Source organism: Parasteatoda tepidariorum, chromosome 6 (genome assembly GCF_043381705.1).
Source record: "Parasteatoda tepidariorum isolate YZ-2023 chromosome 6, CAS_Ptep_4.0, whole genome shotgun sequence".
In the NCBI taxonomy this organism is placed as follows: domain Eukaryota; kingdom Metazoa; phylum Arthropoda; class Arachnida; order Araneae; family Theridiidae; genus Parasteatoda; species Parasteatoda tepidariorum.
This window is the reverse complement of record NC_092209.1, coordinates 86,963,766-86,977,390: the sequence shown is the minus strand read 5'-3', so window position 1 is coordinate 86,977,390 and position 13,625 is coordinate 86,963,766.

Below are 13,625 nucleotides of genomic sequence, written 5' to 3'. Positions count from 1 at the left end.
ATCGTACAAACTGGGTAGTAATCGTTGCTGTAGTCATAGTAATCTGTGCTCATTGGCGTAGACTTGTGATAAAAAAAAAGCTATAATTTTTTTTTTACTCAGTTTGGAATGTTGGGGGTTCTTTAATAAGTTTTTGCCCAGGACATCAATTTCTTTTAATCAGACCCTGCCTGCTATACTTAAGAGAACACTATACCGTAAGAGACGTCATTCGTGGCAAATTTTCATTCACCTACATAAGCAATTTAAGGTTTAAATGTTGGAGGAAAGTGAGTCCAGGTAAATCTATATTGTAGTAGAAGTTTCAGATGCTTCAAAGAATGTCTTCAAAATACAAGGAAATTCTTTTTCTGCTGTATAGCATTCTCTTGAGGCATCTTTTCTAGTAAATTTATTACCTGTGCACTTTTGGCAACGGCTTGAGACTGAAACTAAATTTCAGTGTTTCGCTAGCTCACTGATGGCACAAAGAGATTTTGAATGACAAGAAAAAAAGTTTTATTTCATGAAATTTTTAATAACCTTTCAAAAAGATGTTTTCCTCTTTGTGCTGTGCTAAATGAATTGCTTGTGAATAAGATTCGCCGTGTTCAACAATTTTATCTTATTTCCTGTCGGTGAACATCTGACCCAATTTTGAGTTTATGACTACCTACGCTCAACTTCGTAATCTTGTAATTTTGAACCCGATACAAAATACAATTTATTTATTTATTTTTTTAAATAACGGCAGGAACTGAACTTTCGTTCTTCGCCTTGGAAGATGGCGAAAGTGTTGCTCATTTATCGTTACCCAGTGGGCACCTGTGAACTAAAGTCACGGAGCCGACCAACATTACCCACGCCACACTGCCACAAATACCCGTTCATAGAGTGGGTCACATTTATACATCAAGACAACAGAGAGAGAGAGAGAGAAGCATCCATGCCTAGAGCGGGATTCGAACCAGGCTTCGCAGTCTAACCACTCGGCCACCTGGCCGGCCAAAAGACAATGTAACTCCTGGGTCAATTAATGAGGGAAAATTTGCCTTCGTGGAAGATCTTTGGAATAAACCCGCATTTGCGTTACATGAAAAGGAGAACCTCCCATGGTAAGCCTGACTTCAAGGGAACTCTAACCCATGATCCGTCTACCACTGAGGATATTTTACGTCAGCACTGTGGTCGGTGAGAGCCGGGTGCGGAATTCATATTGACCAGTCATTGCTGGGGTTCGAGTCAGGGTGACCTTATTGGGAGTCAGGTGCTCTGTCCACTAAACCATCACGGCTTTGTAGAGCAACTGAGTACTTGAAAAGAACTCGCTGACTAAAAGCCCCGGGACGCTTATTTACTATCCAGCGACGTGTAACGACCAACTCTCTCTCTCTCTCTCTCTCTCTCTTTTTTGTTGAGATTTTTTTCTCGTTTGTTGTTGGCCGCAATTATAATGCAAGCTTCTATTTCTTTTGAAATTTGTTATCTGAGCTGAGAAAAAAGACAGGAATCAAGTTTTTTATTGACGAAAATGCCAAACAAAAGAGGGCCGTTAAAAGCCCTGCTGGATTAGAATATTGCGGTCGGAACAGGGAGGTCACGGGAGTTAACCTCGAACTCACAAAGATTTTCTTTATTTGGCAAATTTCACTTGGCTATTCGGCATATATTTAGGGAAATTTATTTTCTATCTTTTGATTTAGTTGTTGTAGTACATTTACGTCGCACTAGAGCTGCACAATGGGCTGTTGGCGACGGTCTGGAAACATCCCTGAGGATGATCCGAAGACATGCCATCACAATTTTGATCCTCTGCAGAGGGGATGGTACCCCCGCTTCGGTAGCCCGACGACCTGCACGCGAAGTTGAGCACTCTTTGGTAGAACAGTTTAAGGAGGACCCATACTGCACACCCTCGGTCCCTACGCAGACGGATCCAAGTGGTCACCCACCCGCACACTGACCGCAGCCAGTGATGCTTGACTTCGGTGATCTGCTGGGAACCGTATCTTAACGATCAGTCCACTGCGGGGCATCTTTTGATTTAGAAAACAAAATGACATAAGTAAGTGTTCGATTTGTATTAGATATTTTTGATGAACAAAATTATGCATAAGTATCCCATTGGATATCTATTTCTCCATTCTTCAAGTCTAATCCCGTCCTTTACAGTTAAAAGCCATTTCCGAATACAAACGAGCAAGTTTCAAATTGAGAGGGTAAAGCGCCAATTAGCTAGTCTTCAACCCCCCCCCCCGCTTTCCGTTTATAGGTAAATGCTGTTTTATTTAAAATATAGGCGAATGTTGCATGAAGTTGAAAAAAAAGTATCAATTTAATTGCTTAATGAAGAAAAAGTCTTCATTTTTAAATACATAAAGATTTTCCACGATTGAAAGACTGCGTGAACGTGACAAAATTAAATGTTTAACTTTTAGTTTTTAAGAGTACTTTTGATTATCTTTCTATGCTTAAATAATAATAATTATTGCCGTCGTCACTAACGTTTCAGAAAATTATCAGCGATCATGCTTTTTACTGCCATATCTCGAAAACCATTACACGAAACGATATGAGATTTCGGACATTTTTAGAAAACTGATTGAAGAACATTTATATGTTAAAATGTTTTTGATGCGGTTATTCTGTTTTGAATTATTTTGCGTCAAATTTGAAGATTCTTTTTTTCGTCGCTTAATTCAGTTTTGTGAATACTTTTAAAAGGGTAATTATGATATTCTGCAAGCCTCGTATCCTTATGATAGTAAATACGTGATTCGCTTAACTTTGTTTAAATTTCGAATTAGTTTGGAAGAAATTAAATAGTTTAGATAAAAAATTTTTCGAGTTTTTTTAGAAAAAATTAATAGGAGTAAAATAATAATTTTTTTGCTGCCATGATACTCTTATAAATAGAGATAAAAAATAAAAAAAACGTTTGATCTTTTTTAAAATTCTAAATTCCTTTCAGAATTATTAAATTTTAAAAATGTGATTATTTTTTATATAATTCGAAAGTTTAACAAAAAATGGGAATTTTTTTTGTCTTTTGTGCAGAATAAAAGCAAAATATTCTCTTTTCATTAAAAAAAAGGAAATATTTTAATTAGGGGACTGAATGTTAATATTTATTGCACAAATTCTCCCATTCATTCTTTTTCTTTAATTCTTGTGCCTTCCTTTCCTCTTTTTTTTATCTTCTTTCGAAATTTTTATTAATTTTAAAAGAATTATTTCTCAATTAAGATCTTAGGATTCAAATTTTTAAACACATACATTTTTTTTAAAATTAAATTTTTTTTCCAGATTGAATTTGTTTAACCACAGTGTAAAAAATAAAAGAGTAAATTTATTATGACTTTTAAAATTTCCCGATTCGAATTTTCATTTTTGCTTTTCTTTTTAAAATTTTATTCTGAACTTTTGGTTACAGCTTTAATCAGTGGAACATTTTCAGGATATTTAATTTCCGTTCTGTAATCAATTATCTTATTATTTATTAATCGACTCATAAGATAGTGAAGAATTAATTCATTTTAGCTGCGAATGATTTTTTTTTTTGATATTTATCAAATGGTTCATTATTTATTTTATTGACTTTGAATAAAAATAAAACATTCCCCCCAACAGCTCATTGTATGCTAAGGGGCTCGTTAAGATTTCACAATTTCTTGACCAACGACTTGATTGTGGCGCAACGTTGTGCGCAGGTGGTGGGCTTCAAGTCGTCACTGAGGTAGGGAATCGAACCTCAGTTCTTCACAATAGGAGTTCAGTGCGCTAACCACTGAGCTACCGCAGCTCTTTTATTAGTATGATTAAAGTATAAAATTGTTAACTCAGTAATATATTGGAGGCAAAATTAACATATTCTGAAAATAATAGCAACAAACAAATTTTTTTTTATTGAAGCAAATGAAATTCTTACTTATTTATGATTCGGGAAAATTAGGAATTTCATTCGGCAAAATGGGAATTTCCCCCTTTTCAAAAATATTAGTTCGCGGCAACTCTGATTGCAGATCTTCATAGTATGAAAATATGTTTTTAAGTTTTTTAAAAAGAGCTTCATAAGAACAAGTTTACTACAGCACTGTCAAAATGTTTTGTTATTGTTGTTATTGTTAATTTACGTCGCACTAGAGCTGCACAATGGGCTATTGGCGACGGTCTGGGAAACATCCCGGAGGATGATCCGAAGACATGCCATCACAATTTTGATCCTCTGCGGAGGGGATGGCACCCCCGCTTCGGTAGCCCGACGACCTGCGCGCGAAGTCGAGCACTTTACGGTAGCACAGTTTAACGAGGACCAATACCGCACACCCTCGGTCCCTACGCAGACTGATCCAAGTGGTCACCCACCCGCACACTGACCGCAGCCAGTGATGCTTGACTTCGGTTATCTGCTGGAAACCGTGTCTTAACGATCAGTCCATTGCAGGACCTGTCAAAATGGGAAGGTAACAATTTTTCATAAATGCTTGTCTAAAAATTAAAAATATTTTTTACTATAATAATTAAAAATTAATTCGATGTCACTATTCTGTATTACAACATTCACCTAAATATTGACCCATAATATTCAAACTGGACCACGTATTATATTACATGGTACTAGTGTATCCTACCAGAAGAAATAATTATAGGCCTAACACAATGGGCCCACAATGTGGGAAGAATAAATCCCTAGCAACAATTTTACCTTAGCCCCAGTTGGGCTTAATAAGGGTCCTATAAGGACATGCACCGAGGGGCCAATATTGGGATGTCTAGAGTTTTTAATATTAGTCCTAGAATTGTCTATATTGGCTGAATAATGGAAATAAAATATCTGATGAATCTGACAATTCTATATAGGGCCGATATTGGTTGTTAAGTGGTTGTGAAATATCGGGTAAATCCGTCAATTTTATATAGGGCCGATATTGGAAAAATAACACTAATGAAACCAAGATCGGTAGGGCGCTGGGCCCATGTTCGAGAGTTCGTGGGTTCGAACCCCGCCGGCCGAAGACTCTCCGTGTAGTAAAATGGTGACTGATGCATGTTAAATCTGTCGAGTCGCAAAGTGCTCCATGTTCCCATAACAAATCAATACCTCTGGGGGTACTGAATTGGAGATTGATCGTTTTCTGATTCTGGTCAAAACTACGATCTGTGGATGAATGAATGGATGTATTAATGGGTCCGCCCTATAAACTGGCGTGACGTAATGGGTGTGGCAGAAGTCGAATTCTTGACCATAGATGGCGCCACTGGAAAACAAGAACAATCGCACCCCTCTGCCTTAACAGGCATATGAAAGCAAGCAAATTTGCGAATATTGGTCCTATGGGGGCTCATGTTATTTTCTTACTAGGGATGTTTTTGATCAAAATAAAAGTTTTGTTTAAATAACCAATCGAATCAGTAAATAATATTATTCGTAAAATAAATTGCAAAGATGAATTTTGCGGCTCTAAGACAGTTGCTCCCAAACCGTCTTTAGGTTTCAGTGAAAGAGTCACCTTCTGAGAGTTAGGACTTTTTTTTTTGTTAACTAGTTATAATTTTCAAAGCCTGTAATTAAGTTTTTTAAGTATCCATTTACGAATCCATAATTATTTTCTTTAATTTTTTGAAATTTTTCAAGGGAAATGAAAGAAATTTCAAAACCATATTTTTCTAATAGCAATATAGTGAATGAATTATGTAAAGAATATGCGTTTGTGAAGTATTTCGCATCGAATAAAAAATAAACCGAATTCAAAACTGAGGATGTATGTTTCTCTGATAATCATTCTCAAAGTTTACTTTCTTCAGTTTTCGTTTTTATTTTAATGCAAACCATATTTTCAGCTCCTTCATTTTCAATTTATGTATGCACTAAAATAAAATTAAGAACTAGACTAGATGCTGTTGTAGTTCATTTACGTCGCACTAGAGCCGCACGATGGGCTATTGGCGACGGTCTGGGAAACGTCCCTGAGGATGATCCGAAAACATGCCATCACAATTTTGAGCCTCTGCAGAGCAGATGGCTCTTTTGCTTCGGTAGCCCGGCGACATGAAAGCGAAGTCGTGCACCTTACGGTAGAACAGTTTTACGAGGAGAAATACCATACACCCTCGGTCTCTATGCAGACTGATCCAAGTGGTCACCCACCCGCACACTGACAGCAGCCAGTGATGCTTGACTTCGGTGATCTGCTGGGAACCGTGTCTTAACGATCAGTCCACTGCGAGACCTAGAACTAGATGCCGCTCCAGATCTGGAAATTCATCTGACATAAAACCAAATTTACCAGTCAGATCGCCGAGCGGTCAGTGTACCTGAATTTTTTTTCTTCTTTTCTTCCAGATGTGGACACGTACCTAGGTTTGCAAAACCCTTAACCGTATAGTCCACGTCTGGACGACAGTCTAGCTCGCACAAAACTCGCCACGTAAGTAAACCATTACAAAATTCATAACTGCACAATACAGATGACAATAATTCGTATCACATTAGTTAAATTTATAAAAAAAAAAAAAAATTGAAGCAAAGAGAACAATAAATGAAGCGAATTTTGTTATATACATAATAATTGGAAAAAAAAGGAAGCAAAAAGAAAACAAATAAAGAAAATGTAAACGAGGACGAAATGTATAATGAAGGACAAAATCAAAAACTGTTAAACACTATCAAGATTACATAAAAAGTCAGGTTTAATTAAAATTTTAATAAGGAGTCGTTTTCTGCTAGAAAATTCATTACGTTAATTAATTTAGAGTTTAATGTTTTATTTGTAAGAAAATTTTTTTGCCAAATATGTAAATTATTAATGTTTGAAAGTCGTGTATGCCATGATNCAGTTTTTGTTTTTATTTAAACAGAAACCATATTTCAGCTCATTCATTTTTAGTTTATTCAGACACTAAATTCCAATTAAAATCTAGACTAGATTCCACTCCAGACCTGTAAATTCAACTGTGTTTTATATTAAACCCAATTTTTAGACTAATATTGTGCCGTCCGGCCTGTGTAGGGGTTCGAGAATTGCCCTTGCATCAAAAAGGTTCTGGGTTCGAGTCCCGGGCAAGGCACGGGTGTTCTTTCCTTCTCTGTACTATCTGTCTTACTGTGGGAGCAACGTTGGCCCACCTAATATGGTGCCCCTGAAAGAGTGGTCAACAAATCTGCCCTTCAGGTGCCTGTATGACCTAGGTTACTCTGCAGGTGGACATTGGAAAAAAAAGAGACTAATATTGATAAAACGGTACGATAAAAAAGTTACTTTCTTCATTTATTCATTAAATATTTTGAAAATAATTAATAAAATTTAGACTATTAGTATTTTTAAAATTATACTCTCTTTTTAGTTAATATATTCGCTATTGCTGATGAAATTTATTCATTTAGTCTTGTGGTTCTGCCAGAAAAAGGGTTCCACAGTTTAAATGAAAAAAAAAAACCGCTCTGCTCTAAATTATGAAACTAGCGGGAGGAGAAGGAGGGTTACATAGTTGTTGTTGATTTACATCTCACTAGAGCTGCGCAATGGGCTATTGGCGACTGTCTGGATAATCCGAATAAGACTTGCCATCACAATTTTGAGCCTCTGCAGAGCAGATGGCTCTTTTGCTTCGGTAGCCCGGCGACCTGAAAGCGAAGTTGAGCACCTTACGGTAGAACAGTTTAACGAGGACCAATACCGCATACCCTCGGTCCCTATGCAGACTGATCTAAGTGGTCACCCACCCGCACACTGACAGCAACCAGTGATGCTTGACTTCGGTGATCTGGTGGGAACCGTGTCTTAACGATCAGTCCACTGCGGGACGAGGGTTACTCAGGAAAGGGATAATACAGCCTTTTTCATAGTGTAAAATATCGATTCCCAAATGCTGTTCCATGGAACCCTAGGGTTCCACAGTAAAGTTAAATAGGTTCCGAGAGTTAAAACTTTTTTGTAACATTTTTTTCATAACATTTTTGAAAACTGTAATTACATTTATATCTATCTAATATCCATCATTCGCTTAATATTATGGCTGCCTTTACAAAATTATTTAAAGTGAAGTGCCAATAANAAAAAAAAAAAAAAAAAAAAAAAACATCGAAGGCAATTTTTTTTCTTCTTTTTCTTTTTAAGAAACTTTTAATTTTCTAGCAATAATGCATTGAATAAATTATAGAAAAAGACAAGCTTAAAAAAAATTGCAATAGAATCTCCCATCACGCTTTTTTAAATCAAAATAAAAAAAATAACTAAATTCGTTAATAAAGAATTATGCTTCCCTATTAATCATTTTCGACTCTAATCACAGTTATTTTTAGTTTTTATTTCAACAAAAAATTATTGTTTGGCTTAATTCATTTTCAGCTTGTATAAAAAAGCAAAAAACAAATCGGTATCTGGACTATATTCAGCTCCAGGATCGCGAATTAAATTGTCGGACATAAAACATAATTTAAGATTATAAATGGTAAAACGATTAAAAATTAATGAATATTTATGATATGAAATATTTTTTTTGAAATAAAGTAGTATTTTGTTTGATAAGTTTCCAATTGTCTTTATATACTTTGTTTATAATTTTGGGGTTCCGCCGGAAGATGGCTCCCCAATTAGGGTTCCATATCCGAAAAAAAATTAGGTAATGCTGGTATGTAGAATTTTTTTAAACGAATTTAAGAAAAAAAATAAATTGTAATCTAAAAATTTCAATTTATTCTGAAACTGAGTAAATTATTAATTTAATAATTTAGTAAATTCTAAAAATATACATTGAGGATAATCATTACGGGACAACCTGCTAAAGTATTGTTAAAAATTTTAAATCTCATTTTGATATGTTTCTGAAGTAAAACATAGTATAGAGCAGGGGTTTCCAACTTACATGAGGCCGTGGGAAACAATTAAAAACACAAATCAAATGGCGGGCATCAACTTTATCAAAATTTTATGTAGGACTCTTTTTATGTTTGAAGGAACATTAAATATTACTGCCAGAGTTTTACCAAGTTGTACAAAACAAAAGTATTGAATTACAAATTAAAATAAGAAGTAGATTTTTAAAATTATTTAATTGCATATTAAAAAATTCGAGCTACAATAACTTTAATGTGCACCCATGTATTAAACAATTAATGTGCAACAGATATCTAATTGTTAAGATATAAAACTTTAAAAAGGTTGGTATTAAAACTTACATAGTAGCACACAAAATGTTCAATGACAAAATTGAGGTTTGTCTGCTGCAACCACCAGAGAATAGATATTTACATTTTAAATTTAAAATTTACAAATGTGTGTGTAAATATTTTCGTCCAAAATGAGTGGTTTCAAAAAGTTAAATCGGAGAATTTCTTCGAGAAAATTTCTGATACACACATGCTAAATTATATTCACAAAATACAAAAAAATGAAATAAAAAAGAGCAACATACACGATTATTTTTGTATTTGAATAAATATTATCTTGGGTGCAAAACCTGAGAAATAATTTTTTTTGCACCGTTGGTATGATAAATTTCACAGAAACGAAGAAATTAGGTTTTCATTAACGCGAAAAGTATTTAAAACCCATATAGATTTTTTACGAGAATCGTCCAGAAAAAAAAGACAAATAATACATTTTATGCGGCCCCCGAATGCGGCCCCCGGGCCACCAGTTGGAAACCACTGGTATAGAGGATTTTCTATTCTTAACCTTAGGATATATACTTTCGCTTTAAGACTAACAAAAACAAAAGATATACTTTCCTCGCAAAATATTACTCTTCACGTATTGGAGTCGAAGTATATTTACTCTGTCTATAGCACTATATTCTGCTGGCAGGTGGTGGTTTATTTTACTCTTTTTTTTCCATGCTGGACGGGAAAAAAATCCCGAATCCGGCAGTTAATCTATATTAGGTCATTGGGCTCAACAACGACATTTTTTTCCTCTTTTGAAAGATTTATGAATCTTATAACATTTATATACTGCAAGTAGCAGAATGAAATTGAAAGGTAAGATGGAGAATTTTTATACCGATAAAAATCTGGAAAATAATTTGTCTTTTTAATGAAGATCTAAAACCTCAGATCTCAAAATTTCTTAAATTATTTTTCTTCCAATTTCGGGAAAATTATTATGTTACGTCATGGATGTTTGTAGCAATAACTGGTCTCTGACTTTGCATCGATTTCTTCAAAATTTTGTATTTATTTGATTGAGCTAGAGTAAACAAATTCTGAGTTTTTATGCTTGATGAGTCCCAGAATTTATAGAAAAATTTTAAGTTCATAAAAGTTCGGTTGAGGAAAAAGAGACACGGCGCGTAGCGTTTTTAAAAAGTGCTTAAAGGTGCTTATTTTTTGTTTTCGTTACTTAAAAGCCCTAAAAGGTGCTTTTGTCATTGAGTGTTTTTAACAAATGCTAAATTTTTCTTTTTCGAAAATGAGATTTTCTTTTTTACCATGTCGATTTTCGCCACGTATTATGTAAAAGCGTGCATTTCACATTGTTCTATTCAACGTTTTCACAATTCATTCAACTGCAATCCATTTGGGCGTACGGTCGGTCCATAGCGTGCAATCATATTACAAGTTTGATGAAATACCATATGTGCTTCTACTGTAAAGTGACCACATTTTCATTGAGACAAAGCGGGTCAAATGCGATGAAATAAGAATTACAATTTAGTTATATATATTTCATTGTATACATTCATATACTTGTCCAAAACTGTATTTATTATTAATTATTGGTAACTATAAAAATATTTGTGAAAAATAATAATTTGAACATCATGATTTTTAATCAAATTAAATTTTTTATTTAAAAAATTTGATTTTCTTTCACGGTCATATTTTTGATCTGAGTGAATACTTTGCAATAGATTCGAATCATTCATTAAAATGTCGTGAAATATTTCACATGAATTGGTCAAATTATATTTTACACTTAAAATAGATTTTTAAAGTTTTAATGTTCAAATGCGTTTTTTCAGTTGTCCATATTTTATTGATACTAGAAAAAACACGTTCTGTTGCTACATTTGTTCCTCGAAGGGAGAGCTCGAATTCTACAATTTTCAAAATATTTTGATAAGGAATATTATTCTGTTTAAGGAATAGGAAGGAATAACCCCGTTCATTTTTTGTCTGTTTCCACATTTGCAGATAATCAACAATTAATATTTTCATCTGTAACATATCTTTTTACCAATGACACCTCATCAAAAAGATCATTTTCTCAAATATTATTTTTCGGAAAATGGCTACCGTCATGTGGGGCTACTTTGTGCAAATTCGAATTTGGTACTTTTCAAGTGCTGCTATTCAGTATTACGTTTTTTTCACGTTAAAAATGTGTGGAATTTGAAGATAGAAGTCTCCCCTATTACTAAAAATTTTTTTTCGAATTTTAAAACAATCTCAGAGTGTGTTTTGTTTATCCAATGTCAACAACTTTCCGAGAACGTCGGACGTCGAAAAGTGTGCATGGAAACTTTAGCTGTGAAATGCAAAGACGTTGATAAAACAATTGTCGTAAGTGCAAAATTTTTTATTTATATATTAATAAACAATTATATCATGTTAGCGTTAAAAAAATTTGAAAATTAATAACAAATAAACGGAAAATGAAAAAAAATGCACTTTGGGGCTACTTTGTGCAAAGTTTCATTCGTTTTTTTTTTCGACAGAAAAATGGTCAGACGTTATAAAAAAATACCTGGAACGAGAAACTACCGTGATTACACTTTAGAAAAGCTGCAACAATGTTTGCAAGCAGTTGTTGGTGGTATGTCGATTGCAGAAGCTTCTCGGAAGTACAAAATCCACAGAAATACTATCTCTAATAAAATTCACAAGAAACACGTGAAACTTCCTGGTAAACTATTATTTTTCTTCTACAAAGATTTTTCTAATGACTTAATCAAACGATTTAACACATAAAAATATATTTTATAGGACATCGGGTAATTTTGACAGAAACTGAAGAGCAAGTTCTGTCATGTTCATTCAAGGATGTTATGTTCAAATTTAACAATATTATAAATGTTAATGAATATGTAATAATTATTATTTTTAAAATTTCATCCATTTCAATGTTTAAAAATGTATATGGTTTTCTTTTGTTTAAACTCAAATGTTTTGAAATAAACATTCTTTTTAAGAAAAAAATTCTTCAAAAAAATGGTTTTTTAACGCTGAAAATTATTTTCAAACTAATATCTTTACATATCTTGATGTTTTTGTCTTTAAAAATGTCAACAATTAACTTTTTTAACAATTTTATATCAATATTTTACTAAAAACATGATTATTAAACTGAATTCCTATCGCTGCACAAAGTAGCCCCATTTGGGGGCTACTTTGTGCAAGGTATGTTTTGACTTATTATTTGTAAGTATTACATACAAATAATGCCAATATTGATCAAATTCACTCGTCTGAGTCCAGTTATGAATATAATATCGATAAATTTTACTAAAGTTTGAATTAACATAGTTTTTTTACATGTCAAAGTTTAAAAACTGCGAAATCCTGCACAAAGTAGCCCTACATGACGGTACTAATATATTCAAAAGATTTTTCCACATATTCCCATAAAATCTCTTTTTTAAATGTCACCCAATGAAACTTTTTAATATCTTCGAATTGACTTGTCCATTCTTCAAGATATTCCAAGCAGTTGTTATAATTTTTTTTTACATGTTTCAAAAAATCATGTCGTTTAATGGCACCTTGTTCTTCCAAACTAGTGATGTCTTTTCGAATAATTAAAGGAATGTAATCGATATCAATTCTTTCTCGTAATTTTGTTTTTTAAATTATTGATTCCATGTCACACTTCCGTAATTCAAATTTTGTCCTATTCAATAATTTTCACAGCATTGTGAAATAATGTAGTTTGATTGTGGATGAACTGAAGCCAAATCTGTGATGTGTCATTTTCAAAAAAGAGCTGAAATATTCTTGGACATTTATCTTGTGATAAAAAGTATGATTTTAATGGTTCGTATATTTTTAAAATATTTTCTACACCTGGTAAAAGAGCTAGCCATCGTGTTTTGCCTGTAACCAAGAATTCTTTTATATTCCTTCAAACTTTCAACACGCACAGTATATGTATAAAAATACGAATAAATTTTTGCAATAATATTTTCAACATCAACTGGAAGTAAGTCAGATGTTGTTTGAATAGTATTATGTAGAATGTGCACGGCACAACCTACTCCAATAATTTTTTGGTTTAAATGTTCGTTAAGTTTCGTGAAAACGTTATTGATGCCTCTTCTAGCTTTTCCACCAAAATTTGCGTTTGTGTTATCCGCACAATAAGCAATAATTTTATTGTTCAAATTATTGTTTTTTAAAATAGTACTTACTGAATCAAAAATTATTTGTGAAGCTTCACCCGGCAATGAAACAAAATCTAATATTCTATATTTAATTCCTGTTTCTGGATTAAAAAATTTAACAATTGTGGAAAATAATTTTAAATCTTTGTGATTGGATTCATGGATATTAATACGCATTTTTCTAATTCTTTCTGCAATTGTGAAAACGAATATAGTGAAAAAATATTACAAACATTTGCTTCGGTTTTTGTCCTTGCACATGCATATTTTTTGTCGTATAATGTTTTGATCATTTACGACGTAGAATCCATTGATCTAAAACTTTG